Genomic DNA, 26414 nt, shown 5'->3' with positions numbered 1-26414 from the left:
AATCAAAAACTCCCATGAAAGCAAATTTCTTTCTCCAATTAAAAGTCATAGAGTGACTGAAGTGACAGAAAAGGAAAAAAAGCAGTCTTATTCATATTTCTTTTCTGAAACAGATTCCCCACAAAGGACACACAGAGTGAAATGGAAGGGATGAAGTAAATTGGTCCAGGGAAGTTGCAAGAAAAATCAAGAAGGAATTATTTAGTCATATCTAAAAAATAAAATTTAAAACAAAATAGTAAAAAGGAACAAGGAAGATTCTTGCATACTGACTTAATGGGGTAACAGCATATGGAATAATAATCAGAAATGTATGTGCAACCAATAAAAGAACACCTGCATAAAGAAATGAAGATTCTAGTCAGGTGCACACTTGTAACCCCAGTGGCTTGGGAGACTGAATCAGGGGATCATAATTTCAAAACCAGTCTCAACAACTTAGGGAGGCCCTAAGCAACTCAGTGAGAACCTGTCTCCAAAGAGAGTACAATGTAGGACTGGGGACGTGACTCAGTGATCCAGTGCCCCTGAGAATTCAATCCCCCAGTACCAAAAAATAAAAACAAAAAATAAATAAATAAATAAAGATTTCTACCTGAAGATAAAGATAGAAACCAACACAATCAAATAGTTGACAACTTAAAAATTGTACTTGCAGCAAGGGACACATAAACCAAATTGAAAGTATAATAAATACATTATTAAACTTTGCCCCAGGGAAATTAGACTTAACAGATACCTGCAAAATACTTTGTCCAATTTCTGAACAATGTGTTCTTTATAAACTGATACAACAATCCCAGAATGGGTCACCCATAGACCAAAAAGAACATTTCAATAACTAAAAAATAAAAATATCATTATGTATTTTTATGAAAACCATGCAATAAGCCTAGAAATTAGTAAAAAAATAATAAAATATGATAAATGAAAATTTGAAAGTTCACTATTGATATTGAGAAGAAAATATTAAAATTTTAACATACATGTGAATGAAAATACATCTTATCAAAAGTGTAATAAAACATATAGAGTGAAAGATGACAATCAATGCCTTCATCAAAAAGGTGAACAGTTCTCCAAAACAAAATGTATTGAAGAACCTAATCTAAAGGCACTTAAAAAGAAGATTGAAACCCAACCCAAATAAGTAAAAAGAAATCATTAAAATTTAGAATTGACATAGATGAAAAAAGAATAAAAATCAGTTAACAAAATTAAACACAAAATCTGGATGTGGTTCTTTCAAAAAGGTAAGCTAAATAGACAAGCACTTGTATGCACTCTAATGAAAAGGGAGATAAAAACCACAATAGTAAAATTTGAAAGCAGATTGGCTATGTAGATGAATGGCAGAACATTTGCCTTTCTTGTGACAGTCTTTGAACTTTACTCCAAATACCAAAACTCAAGTGATATTTATATATTTAATTACTTTTAAAATTAATTAAATTTCAATAATGCCAAAGATGAAAGTGGATATTTTACAACTGATGCAACAGAAAAATTGTTAGCTATTTTTAAGAACTGTAAAAATCAAGTATCTGCTATCCTACAAGGAGGTTAAAACGGACAAGAAAGGTCAAATTCCAATGTGACCACATTTTACAAGGTGGAATCATGCAGAAACAAACAACCAGAAAAGAGAATTGGGACATAGCAACAAACTTCAGTTAATGAAAAGTGTTCCATTAAAGAAAATTCAAGAATGTTTTACCTTGATGGCTGAATTCTACCAAACACTTAAAATAGCCAATACCAATTTCCTTCAATAAGTCTAATCACACACGCATGGGCGTGTGCGCACGCATACGCGCACACACACATACAATAAAGTATTCTAAACCCATTCTATGAAACCAGCATTACGTTGATACATAAATCACATGCTACACACCATTATCTTTCATGAAAACAGATGATGAAATATTCTCAGAAAACTTTAGCATGATTGAGATGGCTTCATCACAAGTATGCAAGGATGTTTAAGGATGCTCCAATCAGTAACGAGAAAGCACAATGAGAAAATGGAGGACAAAACAAAACAACAAAAAATACTTAAATTGATGTAGAGAGATTATTTGACAAAGTTCAAGTTCCCTTCAGGAAAGGAAAAAAATGTGAACAAATTAAGTATGGTGGAAGATTTATCCACATGATATTGACCATTCACAAAATCCAACATAGTGCCTGACACTGAGTGAAGAAATATTAACTCAAAAGAGTACATGCATACATTCATCACTTTTATTCAAAATGGAGCCAAAATGTCTTGTCAGAGGAACCATGCAAGAGAAAGAAATACATACAATCCAAATCAGAAATTCATTTTTTGCTTTGAGAATTCAAAATGTCACTTTTGCAGAAGGCTCAAAATTATGGGTAGGAAACTCCAGACTCTACTCAAAATTACCAAAAATAAGAAGTAAATTCAGCAAAATTGAAAGATATGAATTCAACCTACAAAAGAGCTGTAGCATTTCTATAATCACATCAGAATTGTGTGAAGTAGAAAACAAGAAAGCAGTATAACATCATAGCCAAGACATAATTATGTATAGAAGAAATTAAGATAATAGTGTCATTTACATTACCTATGTAAAAATTATATATTTTGGAATATATTTATCCAAAGAGGATAAATATATTTCTCCAATAAAATTAAAGAACTTTAAAGTCTGTGAAGTGGATATGAAAATTGAAAAGACAGTGATGTTCATGGTGGAATATTTCCTATGATAGAACATGCTAATATCCTTTGCAAATTACAGATTCATTGTAATCCATCAGCAATATAGAAAAATTATCCATATATGTTATAAATATACTATATAATATATACCCATAATATATATTGTATATTATATATCAATATACACTACCTATAGTATGTATTATATATGTATAATAAATATTATGTATATCATACACACACACACACACAACACACACACACACACATGAAAGAGAAAAAGACATTTGCAAAAGTCATCTTTTGGGTGTTTGAGTCAGGAAAATTTTCATTTGAGACCATCATAAAAAACAGACTCCTTGCCTCAAAATTAAAATAAGTTGATAAAATATTAATTGATTAATTAATTTTAAAAAACTGTGTGTGTAGCTCAGCTTCATAGTGCTTGCCTAATATGTATAAGGCTCTGAATTTAATCCTTAGTTCAGTGAGTTAATAAAGAAGAAAAGAAAGGGAAAGCAATTTTTACTTTGAGCAAAACAAATACATCAGAGAGCAGAATGCATTATAATTGTGATGACTTAATAAAATGAACTGCAAAGCAATAGCAGTCTTCAACAGTGAAGTACTCATCTAATAAACAGACACAAGGGTTAATGAAACATAATAGAGAGCCTTGTTTCTTGCCAGTACTAGCTAGAAGCACACATAATGCACTTATTGGCAACTAATAGTAAACAAATCTGTTAAAACTGTGCACTAGAGGAAATTAAATCTTTTCAATACATGACTCTGAGGAAATAGGAGAGCCACACGCAGAATAATGAAACTAGACCCCCTTTTCCTCGCTTGTTAAGATAACAAGCACAACATGAATTAAAGGTTTGAAAGAAGGATCAGGAAGTATACAACTTCTTTATGAAAACAGAGAAATTGCTTGAAGGCATTGGGATAAGGAAGGATTTCTTTGCACAAGAAGTTTCCCAAAATCAGGAAATAAAAATCTGAGAGACAAATGGGATTAAATAGAAATAAAAATAATTTGCACAACAATGGAAACAATGAACTTTGTGTACATGTCTTGTGGGTGGGACACAAAAATTGCATCTTACATCTGACACATTGTTGATTCTGTGATAATAAAGAACTCAAAAACTTCAATAATAGTATTAATAGTAAAATCCCAGTCAAAAGTGAAAAAAGTACATCCAAAGATATTTTTTTCAGAAGACATAGGTACACAATGTATTTGTGAAAAAATGCTGAACATCATAGTTATTTGAAACACAAATGAAAAAGAGGGCTGTTACCACAAAAGAGAAGATAACAGACCCTGGTGAGGAAATGGAGAAAACAAATTCTTCCACACTGTTGTTGGAAATATATATACATATATATATACATATGGAATATATATATACATATATATATACATATATATATACATGTGGAATATATATATACATATATATATACATATATATATGTATGGAAATATACATATATATATATGTCATATTGTGGAAAACAGTCTAAGCTCCCTTAATACATGAAAACTATACTACTGTTTGATACAGTAATCTCACTATTGTTTACATATCAAATGAAAAACAGATTGGTATATCAGAGACACATGAAACTGCCATAATGGTTTCAGCTCTATACATACTAGCCCCCAAAAGGAAAGAGTCTTTTAGCCCCAAAGAGGAAAGAGACATTTGAGCTGAATGGATAATGATGCAGAATGTTAAAACAATGGAATACTATTTGTCTATGTGAAAAAATAAAGCAAAGTCATTGGCAAAAATGTGGATGGAATTTGAAATTCTTTTATCAACTGATATAATCCAGGAACAGATCATCTCCCTTGTATACGGAATACAAGCAAAGTTGATCTGATACATGTTAAGAGTAGAATCATGGTTAGCAAAGGTTGAGAAGACAAATGATGACAGGCATAGGGAAAGGTTGATAAATGAGCAAAAATTCACGCTTTAATTGGAACAAATTTCTGGTGCTCTTTTGTATAGCAGGATAAATGTAGTGAATGGTAAAGTGACATACATTTCAGAAAGATCCAAGAGAGTACTTAAAAGATTCACTACAAGAAAAGAAAATATTTGAAGAAATGGATGTTTTACCTGACTTTTACTTATATTGTATGTCTATATAAATTTATATATGTTTATACATAAATGCTACATGATAATGCATTTTCATGCACAAATTTGGTTATCCTGTATTAGTAAAACACAATAAATTTGGAGTTAATGAATATATTCAGTTATAACTATTGAAACTTTTTTTAAAGCTCTCATATGAAAATGAGAGCACCACAGACAATGGCAGCTCTTTAGCATAGGCAGACTTGTATCCTCTGACAGGAAGCTCAGCATTAAACAAAAAATCTTGCAGTATGGAGTCAGCCAAATTTGTTCCAGCACAACAATTTGTCCTATAACTGAATGAGGGTGGAAACTGTGTAGCTAACAATCTTCCCTAGTGTTTGACAGACCACCAATGAGTAGCAACAGCCAGGGCAGAGGCTGTCTGTCCCAGCAGCACCCAGATACCCCAGAGAGGGCCTACAAATAGAGACTACAGAGTTGCTGGTCACCAGAGAGCTGCTAAACATTGATATGGCTGCATCACTGTAGAATGCTGATTTTGAATTCTCTAGATATATACTGAGAGGTGGGATTAATGAATCAAATGGTGGTTGCCCTCCTAGTTCTTCAAGAAATCTTCATACTGCTTTCCAGAGGGTTTGCACTACTTTGCAGTCCCAATAATAAAAATAATGAGCATTCCCTTTTCCCCATATCCTCAGCATTTCTTGTTACTTGTATTCTTGATCAATGCCATTCAGACTGGAGTGAGATAGAATCTCAGTGTACTTTTAATTTGCATTTCTTTAATTGCAAGTGATGTTGAACACTTTCATATATGTTTATTGCTCATTCATATTTCTTCTTTTGAAAGGGTATATAGAGTTCCTTTGCCCATTTCTTGATTTTTTCTTTTGCTTTCAAGATATTTGAGTCCTTTGGATATTCTGGGAATTGATGCTCTATTTGAGGTGCAGGTGGAAAAGATTTTCTCTCACTTGATGGGTTCTCTCTTCATGCACTTGATTGTTTCTTTTCCTGTAAGATCCCTTATAATTTGATGCCATTCCATTAATTAATTTTTAAATTTTATTTCTTATGCTTTAGGAGTCTTGTTCAGGAAGTCAGTTCCTATACCAATATGTTGAAGTTCTGAGTCTACCTTTTATTATAGAAGGTGTAGAGTTTGTGGTCTAAATTCTTGGTCTTTATCTTTCTATGCCTCCTTGTGTAGAAGGGTATGCTACTGGTCTCTCCTCACAAATTTTTTCATTTATTTTATTTAGTTCTTCATTTCCTGGATTTCTCTTTGACCTTTTAAAAAATTTATTCATTTTGATTCATTGTACACAAATGGGGTACAACTGTTGTTTCTCTGGTTTCTTCTGGACATGAAGTAGAGTCCCACCATTTGTGTAATCATACATGTACTTAGGGTAATGATGTTTGTCTTATTCTGTCATTTTCCCTTCCCTCCACCCCCTCCCCTTGACAATATACTTATATTTTTACTGAAGTAATCCTTCATTTTCTGCATTTTCTCTCTGATTTTACTTCTTATATTGTCCTTTATCTCATGGATCAGTTTAAACATGTACATTCTAAACTCCTTCTCTGACATTTCTTCCACTGTGGTATTGATGGATTCTGTTAAGGAAGTATCTTGGATTTGAGGAAGGAAATTTTTTCCCTTCCTTTTTCATATTGTATGTGTGTCTTTCCATATAACTCTACAGATATGAGACAGGAAAGTATCTACCCTGAGAATTTATGGCATCCCTGAAGGTTTCCTGTGCCTCACCATTTATGGAGAGACAATCAATGCAAACAATGGACAGCATTAACCAAATAATTGCTGATATGCATCTAAAATGATAATTGTCACAATAAACACAAATGATATGATGAGTTACTTCTCACAGTAAAATTATTAAGTTTGCAAAAGTGTTTACAATTTTGAATGGTGGACATAAAGAAAACAGAAATGATTAGGATGTTATGATTATGAAGGAGAAGAGAATATGGACATAAAGACTTAGAGTGAACAAGAGAACAATAGAGATTGTTAGCAGAAGAAAATGGAAACAGAATCAAGGGAGTCAGAAAAGCAAAAAAAAATATAGATGAAGAAAAATTTAACAAATTAAAAATAAATAAATGAATACAAAATAAAACAAATATCCTAATCAAACACCCTATCAAAAGACTGATCCATAAAAAATAACCGGCTTCAAAATGCCATGAGTAAGAGAAAACAAAAACAAAACAAATGTGACTATGCAAAAATGTCTACAACCCATTAAGCTCACAATGAAACAGGGAAAAGAAAAAAAGAGTTCAAAAGATTCTCAGTCTCCTTTGTCAGCAGTATTAGTTATGGTAATCTGCAATATGATGGTTGATCTCCCCTCAGGATGGAGTTGCTGGAATAAAAGTGGTAATTCCTTATATATAACTCCTGGAGGCAGGGTTTTAGCTTAGGTAGATTCCAGTTCTTCACTGAATGCATACTGACTCAGAAATTTTAAATCTGCATATCTTCATCTACTCTCTTATATGCAGATCCCTCCTTTCCTGATCTCACTTCAGTCTTTAAACTCAATCAATCTATCTCCTAACCTTTATTCCTCTATCCCAGTCAGTCTTTCAAGCTGCTGTATTTCTAGCAAGAGTTGGTTGGGTTTCTGTGATCAGTATTGCTCTGTGTAAACCCTCTCCTCATTTGATTTTCTTCTCGTCATTTAAGCACACTTGATGCTGTGCAGTTTGGGTTTGCCAGACCTATATTTTAGGAAAACACAGGTTTGCCAGGAATCAGATTCAACATTCTGTGGCAGCAAAATGCTTCCTTCCTCTTTTATTTACTCATATATGAGATATGAGAGAGAGATGACTTCTTTCTCACATAAAGATATTGTGCAGCACACCTTTTAGTTTTGTTAGGCAACGTCTTTGATCTCTTAACAATCTGTACCCAGACTTGCCTCAGGGCTCCTAAAACTGTGGGTTCCTTTAATTTTCTAACCCTTTATTTGCTTCTATAGGGGCCCCTAGAAGCTGTGGGCCCCTGGTGCTGTGGACTGTTGCAGTGACTGGGTACCAGGAATATCCTTTTTTTATTATATCAAACTTCCTGAGTCCCCAATCTTCTTTGATTGCCCAATATTAAATTCCAATAATGTCCCCCACTTTTTTAACTCACCTTGCTGAGAAGCTGCCTATATGCTTTCTTGGATTTATGCCATAGAGCATCCAGGAAATGACCTTCTCTATTCCATATTGAAACCCTTCTCTAAAGTTCTTATATATCTCTTTTTTTAACTTCAACAATCTTTTATTACAAAACTTATTCAGGGTTAACACTTTAACCTAGCTAACAGCAAATACTGAACCTCATGGAAATCCAGACATGTAGATCTTTTTTGCAGTTGTTGACTCTTTCTTAAATTTACATTCTGAAACAATCATTAATAATTTATACAAATTATTCATTTTGTAAAATGAAGTACTTAATGATTTACTTTATTTACAAAAAAACACAGCTGATATATTTGGACTCCTTGCATACAGTATTATACCCATCTCTACATAAAATAACAAATAGTGTATGTAAAGTGCTCTAAACAGATGCTTTAAAATAATAAATTAAAATAAAAATATCAAAAACTAAAGAAAAATTAAAATGCATTTTAGTTTTTAATATTATTGTATTTATTTAGAAGAAAGTTACATAAAATAATACAATATAGAATAACATATTAAAAACACAAGTGGTACCAATAACACTGGAATTAGAAGGAAGTGGATCTAATACATATCTATACAGCACTTCACCCTTTAAAGCTGTTTTGGGAAGCACAGTTTTGGGAAACAACTTTATGAAAGTACCTTCTTCCCAACGGTTTCATTCCATGGATGCAAGGTTGGTTCAACATACACAATTTATAAATGTAATTGAGCCCATAAGTACAGGTAAGGAAAAGAATCATATTGTCAACTCAATGGATTTTTAAAAAAATGATATAATCCAGTACATAATCATGATAAAAATGCTGAAGAATTAAGCATAGAAGAAATTTGTCCCAACATTTAAAAGCTGTATGACAAACCCAAAGCCAACATGATAATGAGTCAAAATTGAAGCAATTCTTTAAAATCAGGAGCAAGATAAGGATATCAACTCTCACCACTCATATTCAGTATACTTCTTGGAACCCTAGAAACATCATTTGGAAAGGAAAATTCAAGGGATATGAATAGGAAAGAAAGAAATCAAATTATGTCTGTTTGCTGATGACAGGTTCCTCTTTTATCTAGAAAACACACACACACACGGAAAAATCAAAGACCAAAAAAAACACTTTACAAGAAAAATTTTATAAATTATAAATGAATGCATCAAAATAGCAACAAATTATATTTCCTAGTATAGAAAAAATTGTTATTCTGCTAAGAAATAAATCAGTAAATTTATCCCACTCACAATAACCTCAAAATTAAAATACTTGGGAATTAATGTACCCAAGGAAGTAAAATTCCCTACAATGAGAATTCTAAACACCAAAGATATTGAAGAAGACAGAAAGATCTCCCCTGTGGTCAGCGAGAATTTATTTTGTGAAAATGACAACCTTACCAAGAGATTTACAAAGATTCAATGCAGTTCCCATCAAAATACCAATGACATGGTTCACATAACTAGAAAATAAAATTTTATAATTTAATTGGAAGTCACTTGGAAAATTAAGAGAACCATAATACACAAAGAAACCCTGAGCAATAAGAGTGATACAGAAGGCATCATGCGTAGTACCTGATCTCAAATTATACTTCAGAAGTGTAGAAACACAAACATCACTGTAATGGCATCAAACAGATATGAAAACCAATGGAACAAATAGAGTAGAAAACATAGAAAGAAACCCATACAAATTCAGAATCTGATATTTGACAAAGGTGCCAAAATTATAGATTGAAAAAAGACAGTCTTTTAAATGAATTGTTAGAAAAATTGGGTATTCCCATGTAAAAGAATTAAACTAGATTCCTATCTCCCATCCTGCACAAATATGAAATCAGAGTGACTCAAATATTTAGGAATTAAACAAGACACTTTCTAAGTGCTACAAAAAAAAAAAAAAAAAAAAAAAAAAAACAACACAGGGGCAACTCTTCATCATGTTGACTCAGGTACCAAAATCCTCAACAAGATCCCTGAAGTTCAAGAAATAAAACCAAGAGTCAAGAACTGGGATGAAACCTACCACTCTGTACTATTATTATACACCAATAATTTTTTTGTTTAAAACTTAAACTATTTTTTTTTGCTATTTTATTTTTATTTATTTATTTTTTTAATTTTTACATATTGTATTTTCATTCACTGTTCACAAATGGGGTACATCCTTTCATTTCTGTGATTTTGCACAATGTAGATTCATACCATTTATGCTGTTTTCATGGCACACTTTTTTTTTAATTTTCATTTTTCCCTTTAACAGTCACATATAAGGAAACAAAACAAAACAAAAACATTGAATACTTTGTTCTCTGGGGTTTGACTATTTCACTTTGCAGGATTTTCTATTTGTTTTCTGAAAATGACACATTTTTTTTCTTTATGGCTGAATAAAACTCATTTGTTAGGAAAAAAAAGAATTAAGATGGCATTAAATGTAAGCTTCTGTTCAGCAAAGGAAATTACCAGAAGTGTAAGAAAAGAAGTTACAGAAAGGTAAACCATTTGCTAGCTACTCTTTTAATATAGGATGAATATATATTTAGCATATATATATATTAACATATATAGATGTATATTAGCATGTTAAATATCAACATATTAAATGTTACAAATATAATATGTAATATATATTATTTATGAACATATAACACTTTTGTTTAAATTATATTACTTATATGAAATTAATATATATAACATATTAATATCATAAGCACAATTGACAGAAGCAGGAGGCAGGAAGCAGACCTGTGATCATCAAGCTCTTTTTTATTCAGTGGCAGTCAGGGGCAGAGTCAATCAGTCAAACACCTGATGTGACTCATTTGGGGGTGGAAAATACAGATGAGCTAAAGCAAGGGTCTCAGCTTTACAGGATTCATTTAGGGTAGGACCCCAGGATAATTCCTGGAGTTCGTTGTATTGGGTCAGCTGATCCATTGATGGACAGGAGGATGAATAGGAAATTTCCAGGGACTTATACGATTGGGTCAACTGACTCACTGTGTAGGTGGGTCAGGTGCCAGTCAGATGAGATTTCTTTGGTGTTCTCCATGTTTCCCTTCCTGCCTTCCTTTTGACTGAAGCCTAGGCTTTTAATGACAAAAGTTTCATTTCTATCCCAGACAAAATGGGTGGGGGAAGAGCTGCAAACAGAGAAAATTTCTTGGGAACTATTTTCCATAAACTTCAAATATGATATTTTAATGGTTAATTTGATTTGTCAACTTGATGGGATTAAGATATACCAATGATTAAGAGGCTTCTGGTGTGTTGATGAGGACATGTGTTGGAATGATTGGCATGTGGGATAGGAACTAAAGTGGAAACCCTCCTTAAGTGTGAACAGCACTGCCCAATTGGATGGAATAAAAGCTGGAAAACAAGGAAGTAGATGCAGATGCAGATGCAAACTTGCCTTTTCTTCAATGGGTTCTTGATCACTGTTTTGATTGTCTGAGGATATCTGACTCTCATTTCTTCACTCTTCCAAAGAGGACTCCAGATAGCTTCCAGAGGTCTTGGTCTCAGATTAGGGTAGCATTGTTGATCTTTCTTTGCTGGAGCATCTGCATCTCGGACTGACAGCTGCTGGTTCTTCCATCTCTTTAGCAGCAGATGACCCATATTGAACTATCCAGTTTCTGGTCATGTAAGCCAATCTAATAAATCCCCTTTTATAATCATATTTCCTGTTGATTCTGTTCTTGCAAAGAATGCTGACCAAGACAGATATATTAAGAATTCAAAAGATTAACAAAGAAAGCAAAAAATAATAATTGGGCAAAGGAACTGAATGGACTTTTTCAAATGAAGCAACACAAATGGCCAACAAATAACTTCAAAAAAGTTAAACGTGTTAAGCAGTCGGGGAAGTGCAAATCAAAATTACGTTTAGATTTACTCTCACTCCAGTTAGAATGAAAATTATGAAGTATACAAACAATAATAAATGGCGAGGAGAAAAAGTATACTCATAGATTGTAGGTGAGACTACAAACTAGTATAATCACTCTTGATAGCATTGTAGAGAGATTCCTCAAAAAACTGGAAATGGAACAATCATGTAACCTAGCAATTCCACTTTCCACTATATCCCAAAGAATCAATATGAGAATATTATACTAGAATACACACATCAATGTTTTAGTAGCACAATTTACAATAGACAAGTAACGGAAACAAGTCCAGGTATGCAAAAATAAATGAACAGATCAAGAAATTGTAGTATATGTATATACAATGGAGTCATCACAAAGAATAATAAATGACATTTCCTGTTAAATAGATAGAAATGAATAACATCATACTAAGTGAAATAATCTGGATTCAGAATATCAAGGATCACATGTCTCCGTTATATGTAGTAGCTTGAACAAAATAAGGGGGAAAAAAACATGTAGAGATCAGAGGAGTAGTAGATTGAGAGGGAAGGAGGAGGGAAAATAAATTGGAGAAAATTATAAAATAAATTTCCCAATATGCATGTATAAACATACAGGTGAATTCCACCTTCATGTTCATTTGTAAATCACCAATCAAAAACAAAAAAAAAATCAGTAAAATTAAGACAGAGTACAGAAAGAAAAATAAAGGAAGAGAGGAGAGATTGAAAAGAAGGGTTCTTAAGGACTGAAATCAAGGAAGTCAAATTACATGCATGTTTGATTTTGTCAAAATGAACCTAATATGTTGTTTGAAGTATTTAAAAAGAAAAAAAGCGTGTTACTAATAACACAGGATCAGGAAGTCAATGGATCAAAAATTGTGAATATTATTGAAATTAATTTGATATAGCTATATTTCATTGTCATAAAATATTACTTGTAATCAAGTTATTATATCCAATATTAAGAAAACTATAAATATTTACATATATATTTATATATATTATAGGGAGACAAAACATTTAAAGAAGTACCATTTCTTTTACTATAATGAGGTTAAATACTTTATGAAGAGAATAAGTTTATTGTTTAGTACTGGAGTTTCAATGGAATGAACCCCATATTAGTTCAACTATGATGAAGATACCCAAAGAGATCACCTGGCAAGACAAGAACTCAGATCATGACGTAATTTCTATGAGAAAAACTATAATGATAATTTTCACAGGTATATCACCTTAATACCACCAGTTATTGGTGATGAGTTCTGCTTCCTCAAATACTGAAGTTTGAACATTAGAGAAGCACACCTTGGCAAATATATAAAGCAGGTTTTATTTAACAGTAGTAACAGACTTCTCCCAGCAGAGAGAAGTGGTGCATAGCTAGTTTTCTGGTATCCCAAGGAGGGAGAGGACCCTGTACTTTTTATAGATTAACATTTCCTTTGTTCTCCTTTTCTCTTTCTTCTTTTCTCTCTCCTTCCTGCCTACATGACTAGGCTAAGGAGATGCTAGTAAGATGGCAAAAAGGTGAGAAGCAGATGGGCAATGGGGAAGGACCAAACTGAGTGATTCAGACAGGTAAAAGCCCAGGGGGCATTAATTAGCAATTCCCTGCCTGAAACCTTTTGGGAATGGTAGTATAGGCAGAGACTTTTGGTAATCAAAGGGCTCTAGAGACACTGACATTCCATTCTCCCAGGGGTGGTCTCCAACATCCCAGATTCACATGGCCTCCATTTTTTCGATTCAACCTGATTCTCTATTCTACCCTAACTGCCTGTCCTCAATTCTGGCTTTAACCGCATAACATGATGATCTCATATTTATGTCTCAACATTTAATGGCTATACCATCCATTAACACTAATACAATGTAATCAAACTTCCCACACATGAACCCTAAAGAAAATCATTAAAATCACAATCAAAGCATAGTAGTACACTCAAAAAGCAATCTCATATAAAAGACGATAAAATGCAGAAAAAGAAAAAAGAGGTGTAACCAGAAAACAAAATGCAGACACAAATCATACTTTAACAGTATTTACATTAAATGTAAATGAATTAAATTGTCCAAAGAAATGGAAACATTTTAGTGGAATGAAATTCACTCAGTATACTGTCTATAAGAGACATGGTTTGGATTGTAAAGTACAAGGGGATTAAATGCTTTTAAAAGAAGGAAAATTAGAATGTCTATAAAAATCAAACAAAATAGACTGTACCCAAAAGTTTATCAAAAATCACAAGCAAATAAATAAATAGATAAATAAATAAAATAAAAATTGTCATCACTTATTCATCATAGATATGCAAATCAAAACAAAACAAAAATACTAGTACATAACCAAAAGTTAGCTACAAGTAAAGATACATTTGAAACTCTCTTATACTACTGCTGTGAATGTAAAATGATGTACCTGTAATAGTGGTTCACTTCACCTTTTAAATACAGCTCTGATGCTTATTTTTAAAAGAGACATGTTTTCCTTTTCCTCTTCTTCCTCTCCCATTCCCTAAACAGGTGGGAAAGAACAAGATTAGCATTTTATCTGCTTCGCAGGAAAGAGATGTCTGCCAGAGGATCCATCAAGTATCTCCCAAACTGACATTCAAGTGAATGTTAATACACTTTTGGGCACCCTGGGACCCCCTGTGAGGGCAAACTTGAAATGTAGCCTTTGAATAGTTCCTTTAAAATTCCCGTTCCTCCTGAGGGGAAGAAACACAGCCTCCGGGACAGGAGTCCCTTGTGCTGCTCCTTTGCTAGCAAAGCAATAAAATAATGTTTTCCTTTTTCTCAAAATTGTGTCCTCATTATTAAATTGGCATTAATTGGCACTGGGGACAAGGATCAAACTTTGGCTATACATCCACTTTGAAAATATCTGGCATTTCCATGGAAATCTAAAAAGAAGACACTGTATAAGACCCAGGAATTTCACTTGTACGCACATAATTTAAGGTAGTTTCAAGTTATGTCATCATAAAGACTCTAAGCAACTGATCATAGCAGCACTATTTGTAAGAGACAAAAGGGGAAAAAAGCAAAAGTGTCTCCTGAGAGAAAGGTTACAAAATGCATGAAACTGAAAATATTTTGCTAAGTGAAATCAGTCAGTCATGAAATGTTAAATATTTTCACATTTTATTTACATGAAATGTTTTGAGTATGCAAACTCATATACAAAAACACAGAAGTGTCCCCAGGAATGATGGAAAGACAACTAATAAAAAGAGTTTTCTACTTGGGATAATAAGATTATCTGGAATTTGATAATAGGAATATTTGCACAAGACTGATGTATTAAAAACCACTTGTGAATTTCATAGGTGGATTATACCTCAGTAAAAATATATACTTATGTAAACAGCAAGGGAATGTATATGCATGTATTCGGCATATATGTATACACACACAGAAAAAACTATGATTTAGGATAGAATTTCAACTCATATTCTCAGTAAAATTCCGCAGAAATGTCCTTTTTACTTATACGTACTACACACACTGAAATAAAGTTTATCTATAAGAATTTGTTAAACACTTAAAATAAGTAACAAGATTTCAGAAAAACAGTACAAAAAATAGTTCAACCATTGTCTTCCCAGTTTTATTATATTTTTAGAAAAAGTTTTATAACACTGTTAAAAAAAGTTTTATAACACTGAAAAAGGCAGAGAATTCGATTACAGAAATTTAAAAAAAATATGTAAACACTACTCAAAAATTTTAAAGAGGATCAAAATAGTATGATACAATTCAATATTTTATAGTAGACTGAAAAAGTAGCTTAGTTGTATTTTTAAAATATTCCAGTTTGATGAATGAAATCTAGTTTTCTAAGTTTTAAATAAGATACAGTTCAAACCATTAATTGTGTTTAGATATAGCTATAATATATCTTACTTTCACTAGCATATACTGGGCTAAAGAAGATTCTTTGCATACAAGACACAGATTTAATACTCCAAGGGCTTTAACAAATTTGTTTTATCAAATAATTCTCAATTTTGAAATTACTCATAAAATTGAAAATTAGAATTTTTTCATCAGGATATTTTCATATAAAATTATCAATGAATTAAATCTTTTACTTTTTGCTTTTGAAAAAGAAAAAGAAAGGGAATATATCATGCAGATAAGAACAATGTATTTCAAAGCAGATTTCATAAACTTTTTAATGTCATGGCAACTAATTTCACAGTAAAATATTTAAGTTTTCAACTCCAGTTGTATAAAAAACAGGTTTATTTTATATACAATAACATCCCTTCAATACAGAAATAATTATATTTTGACCAGTAAACACAAGTATTAACACAGCAATACACTGTACCAATGAGTCTGGTTTTGCTCAGCAGTGACCCTTGTCCAAGTTCTCATGAAAGGGACTTAATAATTCCACAGAAGAACCCAGAAAAATCTGAAGTTCATTTGTGAATTCAACCAAATATAATAATTCCTGGCCTTCTGGATTGAATGTTTCCAAGTCTTTGGAGCAAGCAAACAAGAGACTAGTAGAAACCTGCCTATGAAACTCTGCTTCTTTAAATGTTACAATTTCCATATTTGGAAAATTGCAATTGAAGACACAGGATGCAATTTCAATTTCTTAAGAACATCAGAAAGCAATAATCAATTTCACGGCCTATAAGACAAAAGTATTATGGTTCAAATGCCTCATAAGATTAAAAGTGCTCTCAACAATTGTCATCCTGAAAAAAATACAAAGACTGAAAACAACAGTCTATGATTGTAATAGGAACTTAGGTGGAGCCTTCTGCTCTTTCCCAGCATAGCCAATCATTCACAGACATTCTCCTTTTAAATGAGGATAACACTCTACTTTTGCAGTGGCTCTAGTCTAGCCTAGCTTTAAAAGAATATCCAGAGACCAACTGATTATACAAATCATTAGCTGCACCTTGATGAGATTCATCATAACTACAATTTCATTTCCCTCATGATTGATGGAAAGAGCTAATATCCTACTCCCTCAGTTCTATCCACAATTTGGATTATGAATGAAGACACCTCCCACCAAGCTTACAAAGTTGAGACCTAAGGCTACAAGTTAACACAAAAGGAATGATTGAAAACACTTCTTTGAAAAAAAAAAAAAAAAAACACCTTCTTGATCTTCCGTTCTTATACTCAGAGCATTTTGAAAACAAAATTTATCTCCTTTCTTTTTCTCAGATTTGCTCACATCTTCTACCTATTTTTGCATGATATTTTTGAGAAGGAAGATATCTTTCTCACAAACTCATACAATACTGTTTTTCTATTATTATCAAAATTTACTACATATAATGTTCATATAACTTCAGAGCCAGGGAGATTGTCTATTCATTAAAAAGAGACAAGACGCAGCAGTGCATAATCCCTTGACTACACAAAAGTTCAGTCTCTTGACAAAGGATTAGTCACGAGGGCACAGTGACTCATCAGAATGGGGAAAGACCTGCATATTAAGATAAATGGCAATAACAAAGATTGCTGGTATCATTAAAGTGATTTTACTAATCCTCCATAAGAAAGGATAGATATCAGAGTACAGTAGACTCCCTAGTCTGTACAGCAATCCTCCATATTTTTATTAAAAGACACATCTGTATCAATCTATCTATACATAGTACATACCTATGCACATATGATACACATATACATATTTTTCCCTAAGATAAATTGATTTATAACATGTACAATGAAGGATTCACAACAATCAATAAAATAAAACAATTTTAACAATACACTATAGTAAAACTTATGGGGTATGGTGATCATAAAAGTATTTAATTGTACCATCTCCAGGCAGCATCTTATCTTTTGAACATCTCAACTTCCAGCATTATTATCCTTGAGCTTTGGAACCATTATTAGGTAAAATAAATGTTACCTTATATGTGCTCAGCCTATATACATTACATAGGCTCAGCAATAACACAAAATCAATCTGATAATGGGGTTAACCACTCTAATGAGTAGCAGAGTTAGTGAGGATGTAATGGTTAAAAAGAATGATTTCTGTCCCTGTGGTACAGAGTATGACATTACAAGATTTCATAAAGCTACTCAGAGTGCATGTGCTTTAAAACTTACAAACTGTTTATTTCTGAAATGTTTAACTTTATACTTTGGAACTTTATAATTTGGACCTTTTATATTTTGGTCAGTTCTGTGTCTGTAAATCTTTATTTTTCAATCCCCCTTCACTCCTTGTGGGACCTGGGAGTTTGGTCAAGCTAGTCACGGCAGTTGGTGGCCCATGTGAATCTGGGCATGGGAAATTTCTTCAGCCATTAGAAGAGGAGATACTGCTAGAGGTGCACCATATAAGCCAAAAAAAAAAAAAAAAAAAAAAAAAAAAAAAAAATCCTCAAAGGTAAGGAGGTTGTGGGGGTTAGTCAGAGTCAGGTGTAAAATATGGAATAAACAGGGTCCAAAGAAAGGGATCATTATGTGCCTGTCTTTAGAGATATACTTAGGAAGAGAGAGAGTTCTGTTAGGAGAGCACAATTGTTACAATTTATAAACTTTATTATTAAAACTTTCCCCTGGTTTCCTACAGAAGGAGCAGTAACTGTAAAGACATGGGCAACTGGCATCCTGCTTAAAGTTACACTTGCAGCTCAAGGAACAAAAAAGGAAAAAAAAAAAAGGGGGACTCTCCAGAGAGAATATAAACTGTAACACTATGCTTTAAGAGTACAGTCTTACAAAAGGAAAAATGATTACAACAGTTTTCCTTATCTCTTAGTCTCTGCTGGATCTCTTTATCTCCAAGGTTTATATTTAAAAAATGTATTACAGAGTCTGACAGATTTACAAGGCATATGAAAAACCAGTTAAGACAAAAGGAAAAAAGTGTTTCTTTTTAAATTCAAACTGCTTGGCTGGCCATCTTGTCTGTTTTCAGCTGGCTTTCTGAACCAGTTCCTCACTAATGCTACAGCATAGAAAGAGAAAAGTGGAAGATTCTTCATGTACAAGCTTTCTTTTGCTAATTAAAAAAAATTTTTTTTTTCCCTGAGGACTTCATAGACTTCCACATTGTTTAGATATGTGAACTGACTCTTATCTGAGCTAAAATTACACTCTGAACTGATGGAGATGTTAGTATTTCATCCATGTATTTTTAAAAGAAAACTCCAGCTGTTTTTTTCTTAATTCTACATAAATTAACGTACCTTTTTCTGATTAGTTATACTTAACAATTAAGGTATTTAAACTCTTTATTCAGAAGCCAATTTCTCCAGGTTTAATTCTCTACATTCAAAAATTCTTTTCAATAAATACTAAGGAGGGCACAGATATGGTGATATTGGGAATAAGTCTGATAACATCAAGGACAAATAACCAACTATCTGAAACCTTTGATTTCAGTGTCCACCATGGCTATTGGATTTTATACTTGGCATTTCCAATGGGCAGGTTTGTCCTATATTTAAGTCATAATAAAAAAGTCTGATGGGCTCTATTTTAATTTCTAATAGGTTAAATCTAATAGAGGCTTTAATATACATCAATAACATTACCTTCTACCTGTGACACTCCACTTACAAAATGTTACAAAATCTTTGTTGTCATTTGTGTATGTGTGCACAACTGTTCATTGTGTTGTTGTGTCTAGTCTATATACTATGTACATGATATCAAAATTGGCATTTTAGACAAATGAGTGCTCAACAGTTAATTAACATTTAAATAAAGAAATGAATCAAAACTATTAATTTAAATCAAATAATCAGATAGAAATAAAGATGTCTTTGCAATTTTAACACAAAAATTTTTTTCTAGTGATCAGATTAACAAAGCGTTGATTTCTACAGAATGTCTAAAATGTATGTAATAGCCATTGCTTCTAGGATTTTTCTTCAACAGGAAAGATATGGTTAATACTGTCAACTACATTTATCTGATATTTTTATTTTACAATCACAATGAGTAAATTAGATGTAACATGAATGGGATTAATCTTCATGATGTGTTTTTTAATGGAAAAATTTAAAAAGGACTTTAAAATTGCTTTGTTTCTGAATCTTCACTAAAGCAACATTGCTGAGTTAAAGCTCTAACAGGTATAAATCCTTATACAAAAGATCCAAAAAAGTTTCAGCTGTGTTTTAATTAAAGTACTATAAATAACATAAAATATTTCATCTTATTAAGAGGGAGAAGTAACTGGGAAAAAAAAATTTGGAAATTTCATAAGAATTGTTTTAAATGGTAAATTTAAAGAAGGATCAACAGCTAGGGAAGAGATATCAAGTTTATAAAGGGAATGAGATATAAGGTTTATAAAGGGAAACAAATATAAGACTTGTGAAGGAAAATAGAAGGTTTATCAAGAAAAAGAGATAGAACATCTGAGTACATGATAGGAAGATTCGTGTAAAAAGATTTGTATCAGTTGTACAGCGTTTGTAAAGGTGATCCCTTCTCCAGACACAGAAAAAATATTAATGTTCTGATATGAACCAAAGTTTAATCCTTTATATGTTACAGTAATAAATATTTCTTAAAAACATTAATTTGTTTTCTTATCAAGTAATTTTCTATGCCTGTAAAGTTTTATTAAAAATAAATAGATAAACCAGTCTTAAAAATATTTTTTATCCAACTGTAGTTAAACAATGACAATTATTTTAAAATATTATGCTGTATTCCAGATTCTAATTTTTTCTTCAAAAGTTACACTTGGTTAATATAAAATCATAAATGTAATTGTGGTTTTGTTAACTGGTTTCTTTGTATACTACATGTATTCATATAAATTCTTTTAAATATATGATTTAGGAGAACATTTTACAAAAATGATGTTATTTGTTATAGTGGTCTCATAAAATAAATTTAGTTAATTATGTATTTAATATTTAGTAATCAGATAAAAATAATCTGTCATAGGTCATAGGTAATAAAATTATGTGTTCTCTACACTGAGAGGTAAACTTAAATATATTTTTAATGGACAAAAAGGAGAGCCTGGTTTATTTAAATGTTGACAATATGAGATATAAACACATTTTGCCATATTTTCACAAAAGAGGATTAAAAGTTCTCTTGACTTATGCAATTCATATTTCAGATGTAATGTTAAATTATGTTAACTGATTCTTTTGGACTCGAAAAATGATATGTAAAAACTTTATTAAATATTTAAGAAAGATTAAAGATTAGTTTCAAAAATAAAAGACCTTATCTAAGATTTGTCAAGTGATCACACCTCATCTGATTTAAGACTCTGCCTCTTACCTTATTCCACATTAAGTTGACCATTAAAGTTTATTTAAAGTTAGGGTCAGAAAAAGATTTTTGTTATAAAACAATATAATCTTAAAATATACAGAAAATATAATATATAGAAAAATAAAGGTTTGGAAGTACAAAAAATCATGTTTGTTGGCTCATAGCAATTGTACAAATTAAATATGGTTTTACTCCTGTTACATTCATTTTGGATTCATTTGTAAACCTTGTAACTGTTGTCTGTTAGTACCTTATAGAAGTATGAAAAATCTTTCTTTTTTATATATGGGCAGTATAATTATAGGATACTTGATTCATCCATGAAACTTACAAATTATAGATGATGTTTTACATATTTCCATAATTTATTGGGAGTTTTTAACTGATTATGATTTGGCTTACAATTTGAATTTATGCGGAGATCCCTCTCTGGCTTCTCCTCAACAGCTTACTGTGGAAGCAAGGGCTGCCTTAATGAAAGTTAACTACTATCAGGACTACACAACTCACTAAAATTAATTTACAGGCATCTATACATGTGTTGATGTTTTCTATTTCTCATATCCCTAAAGGGGTCATATGACAGTCTTCAAAAGTTATTAAATGGTTCCACCTTGTTTAGTCTCCTCCAAAATCTTTAACTCCATTTCATAATTTTGTTAAAGAAAGAGACTGAGCTTTCTTTAGTTATGATGCTCTTTTCAGTTTAATAATATCAACTTTTGACAATTTATTTCCCTTCACCCCTCACTAGACCTGAGAATTTGGTCACACTTGTCAGGGCATACCCATGTGCCCCCAAATTTCTATGATGTTTTCTTTCAGCTCCTGGGAATCTAGGATTCTCAACTGGTGTAGTGACTCTAGTTCCAAAAAGTCAACACTTCTATAAAATTCCCTAATGACAACATTAATAGCTTTGGGATCTTAAGTCTTATACTAGCCTTGCTGGTGTTCTGATAAGGATAATTTTGGGCCGTAAAGTTGTGGTTCAGTGATAAGAGTGCTTGCCTCGCTCGTGGGAGGAACTTGGTTCAATCCTCTGCACCACATAAACATAAGTAAAATAAAGGATAATTCATAATGTACTATGATATCCAGTAATAATTACTGAACTGAGTATAATTATTATTTCCAAAAAATGCCTAATGCATTTTACAAAATGCATTGACATTTAGACCTTACTCCCCCAGTCATAAGTAGGTTATGGATATTCCTTCAAACTTGTAATGGAACCACCATTTAACCCAGTTATCTCACTCCTTGGTTTATACCCAAAGGACTTACAGTTAGCATATTACAGTGACATAGGCACTGGAAAAAGTTTGAATGTTCTGTCTGATATATGGAAACTAACATAAAATAAGGAGTTGGGAGGAGAATAGAAGGTTCACTGTGTTAGACAAAGAGGAATGAAGGGAATGGAGTAGAAATGGGAATAGGAAAGACAAAAGATAGATTAATATATCTTCACATATGAATACATGACCAGTAAAATTCCATATCATGTACAATCACAAAAATGGGAAGTTATCTCCATGTATGCATAATATGTCAAAATATACTTTAATTATATATATACACATATATAGCACAAGAATTTTTTTATTTGTTTATTTTATTTATTTTTTAATTCATTTTTATTGTAAACAAATGGGATACATCTTGTTTCTCTACTTGTACATGAAATAGAGGCATACCATTTGTAATAATAATACATTCACCTTGGGTAATTGTTTTTGATTCATTCTGTTATTTTTTTCTCCCCCCACCCCTCCCACCACTATTAACCCTCTATAGAGTCCCTCCTTCCTCCATTCCTTCCCCCTATTTGCGTCATCATTCGCTTATCAGTGAGATCATTTGTCCTTTGGTTTTCTGAGATTGGCTTATCTCACTGAGTCATGATATTCTCCAGTTTCATCCATTTGCCTGCAAGTGTCATAATTTTATTATTATTTATGGTTGACTAATATTCCATGGTATATATATACCACAGTTTCTTTATCCATTCTTCAATTGAGGGGCATCTAGGTTGGTTCCACTATCTGGCTATTGTGAATTGAGCAGCTATGAACATTGATGTGACTGTATCTCTGTAGTATGCTGATTTTAAGTCCTTTGGGTATAGACCAAGGAGTGGGATAGCTGGGTCAAATGGTGGGTCCATTCCAAGTTTTCTAAGGAATCTCCATACTGCTTTCCAGAGTGGCTGCACTAATATGAAGCCCAACCAGCAATGTATGAGTGTACCTTTCTCCCCACATCCTCGACAACAACTGTTGTTGCTTGTATTCTTTATAATCACCTTTCTAATTGGGGTGAGATTGAATCTTAGTGTAGTTTTGATTTGCATTTCTCTTATTACTAGAGATGTTGAACTTTTTTTCATATGTTTGTTGATTGTGTGTAGATCTTATTCTATGAAGTGTCTGTTCATATCCTTAGCCCATTTGTTGATTGGGTTATTTGTATTCTTCATGTAGAGTTTTTTGAGTTCTTTATATATTCTGGAAATTAGTGCTCTATCTGAAGTATGAGTGACAAAGATTTTCTCCCACTCTGTAGGCTCTTTCTTTGCATTGCTGATAGTTTCCTTTGCTGAGAGAAAGCCATTAATTTGAATCTATTGATTCTTGCTTTTATTTCTTGAGCTATGGGAGTCCTGTTAAGGAAGTCTGATCCTAAGCTGACATGTTGAAGATTTGGACCTACTTTTTCCTCTATAAGATGTAGGTTCTCTGGTCTGATTTCAAGGTCCTTGATCCATTTTGAGTTGATTTTTGTGCAGGGTGAAAGATAGGAGTTTAGTTTCACTCTTGCATATGGCTATCCAGTTTTCCCAGCACCATTTGTTGAAGAGGCTATCTTTTCTCCATTACTATATTTTTGGCACCTTTGTCTAGTATGAGAAACTTATATTTATTTGAGTTTGTGTCCATGTCCTCTATTCTGTACCATTGATCTACCTGTCTATTTTGGGGTCAATACCATGCCATTTTTGTTACTATTGCTTTGTAGTAGAGTTGAAGGTCTGGTATTGTGATTCTCCCTGCTTAACTCTTCCTATTATTATTTCTTTAACTATTCTAGGTTTCTTATTCTTCCAGATGAATTTCATGATTGCTTGCTCTATTTCTGTAAGGTATGTCATTTTAATTGGAATTGCATTGAATCTGTATAACACTTTGGTAGTATGGCCATTTTGACAATATTAGTTCTGCCTATCCAAGAACATGGGAGATCTTTCCATCTTACAGGGTTTTCTTTAATTTCTTCCTTTAGTGTTCTGTAGTTCTCATTATAGATGTCTTGTACCTATTTGTTAGATTGATTCCCAAGTATTTTATGTTTTTGGAGGCTTTTGTGAATGGGTAGCTTTCCCAACTTCTCATTCTGAAGATTAATTACTTATGTATAAAAATGCATTGGATTTATGAGTATTAATCTTATATCCTGCTACTTTACTGAATTCACTGAGTTCTAAAAGTGGAATTTTCTGGTTCCTTAAATATATAATCATGTCATCAGTAAATAGGGATATTTTGAGTTCTTCTTTTCCTATTAATATGTCTTTAATTTCCTTGATCCTCTAATTACTCTGGCTAGAGTTTTGAGGACGATGTTGAATAGAAGAGGTGAATGAGGGCATTCCTGCCTTGTTCTAGGTTTAGGGGGAATGCTTTCAGTTTTTCACCATTTAGAATGATATTTGCCATGGACTTAGCATAGATGGCCTTTACAATGATATGGAATGTTCCCACTATCCCTATTTTTTCTAGTGTTTTGAGCATGAAGGGATGCTGTATTTTATTAAATACTTTTTATGCATCTATCGCAGTAATCATGTGATTCATGACTTTAAGTCTATTGATATGGTGAATTACATTTATTGATTTCTGGATGTTGAACCAACTTGCATCCCTGGGATGAAACTCACTTGATCATGATGCACTATCTTTTTAATATATTTTATATGCGATTTTCTAACATTTTGTTGAGAATTTTTTCATCAATGCTCATTAAGGATATTGGTCTGAAATGTTCTTTCCTTGATGTGTCTCTGTCTGGTTTAGGTATCAGGGTGATATGGCTTCATAGAATGAGTTTGGGAGGGTTCCCTCCTCTTCTATTTCATGGAATACTTTGAGAAGTATTGGAAAGAGCTCTTCTTTAAAGGTTTTGTAGAACTCGGCTGAGAAACCATCTGGTCCCACACTTTTCATTGTTGGTAGGCTTTTGATGACTTCTATTTCATTACTTGAAATTGATCTATTTAAATTGTGTATGCCTTCCTGGTTCAGTTTAGGCAATTCATGTCTCTAGAAAGCTGTTGATGTCTTTGAGATTTTCTATTTTGTTGGAGTATAGATTTTTAAAATAGCTTCTAATTATGTTTTGTATTTCACTTGTTTCTGTTGTGATATTTCCTTATTCATTCTGAATATTAGTAATTTGGGTTTTCTCTCTTCTTCTTTTGTTCATTGGCTAAGGGTTTATCAATCTTGTTTATTTTTTCAGAGAACCAACTATTTATTTTGTCAATTTTTTCGATTGTTTCTTTGGTTTCAATTTCATTATTTCAGCTCTGATTTTTAACTATTCCTGTCTTCTACTACTTTTGGTATTGGTCTATTTTTCTTTTTCTAGGGCTTTGAACCATAGTCTTAGGTCATTTTTTTTTTTTATTTTTTCTTCTTTTGTTGAATGCGCTCCATGAAATAAATTTTCCTCTAAGTACTACTTTCATAGTTTCCCAGGGGATTTTGATATGTTGTTTCTTTGTTCTCATTTACCTCTAAGAATTTTTAAATGTCCTCCCTAAGGTCTTCTGTTATCCATTCATCATACAATAGCATATTATTTAATCTCTAGGTGTTTGAGTAGTTTGTTTCTTACTCTGTCATTTATTTCTAATTTCAATTATTTATGATCTGATAGAATACAAGGTACTATTTCTATCCTCTTGTATTTGCTAACAGTAGCTTTGTGGCATAAAATATGATCTCTTTTAAAGTAAAGAAGGATCTATGTGCTGCTGAGAAGAAAGTGTATTCACTCTTTGTTGGATGGTATATTGTATAAATGTCAGTTAAGTCTAAATTATTGATTGTGTTATTGAGATCTAAGTTTTCTTTGTTCAGTTTTTGTTTGGAGGCTGTGTCCAGTGGTGATAGAGGTGTGTTAAAATCACCTAGTATTATTGTGTTGTGGTCTATTTGATTTCTGGAA

General features: G+C 32.2%; 1 pseudogene; it reads right to left on the bottom strand.

The window, feature by feature from the left end:
• Positions 1–13163: 13163 nt before the first annotated feature.
• Positions 13164–26414, bottom strand: part of LOC124973016 (BCL-6 corepressor-like) — a 92259-nt pseudogene continuing 79008 nt past the window's right edge.

Source organism: Sciurus carolinensis, chromosome Y, assembly GCF_902686445.1.
Source record: "Sciurus carolinensis chromosome Y, mSciCar1.2, whole genome shotgun sequence".
NCBI lineage: Eukaryota > Metazoa > Chordata > Mammalia > Rodentia > Sciuridae > Sciurus > Sciurus carolinensis.
Note: the sequence above shows the minus strand (reverse complement) of the source record. Positions and strands in the feature narration are given on the sequence as shown.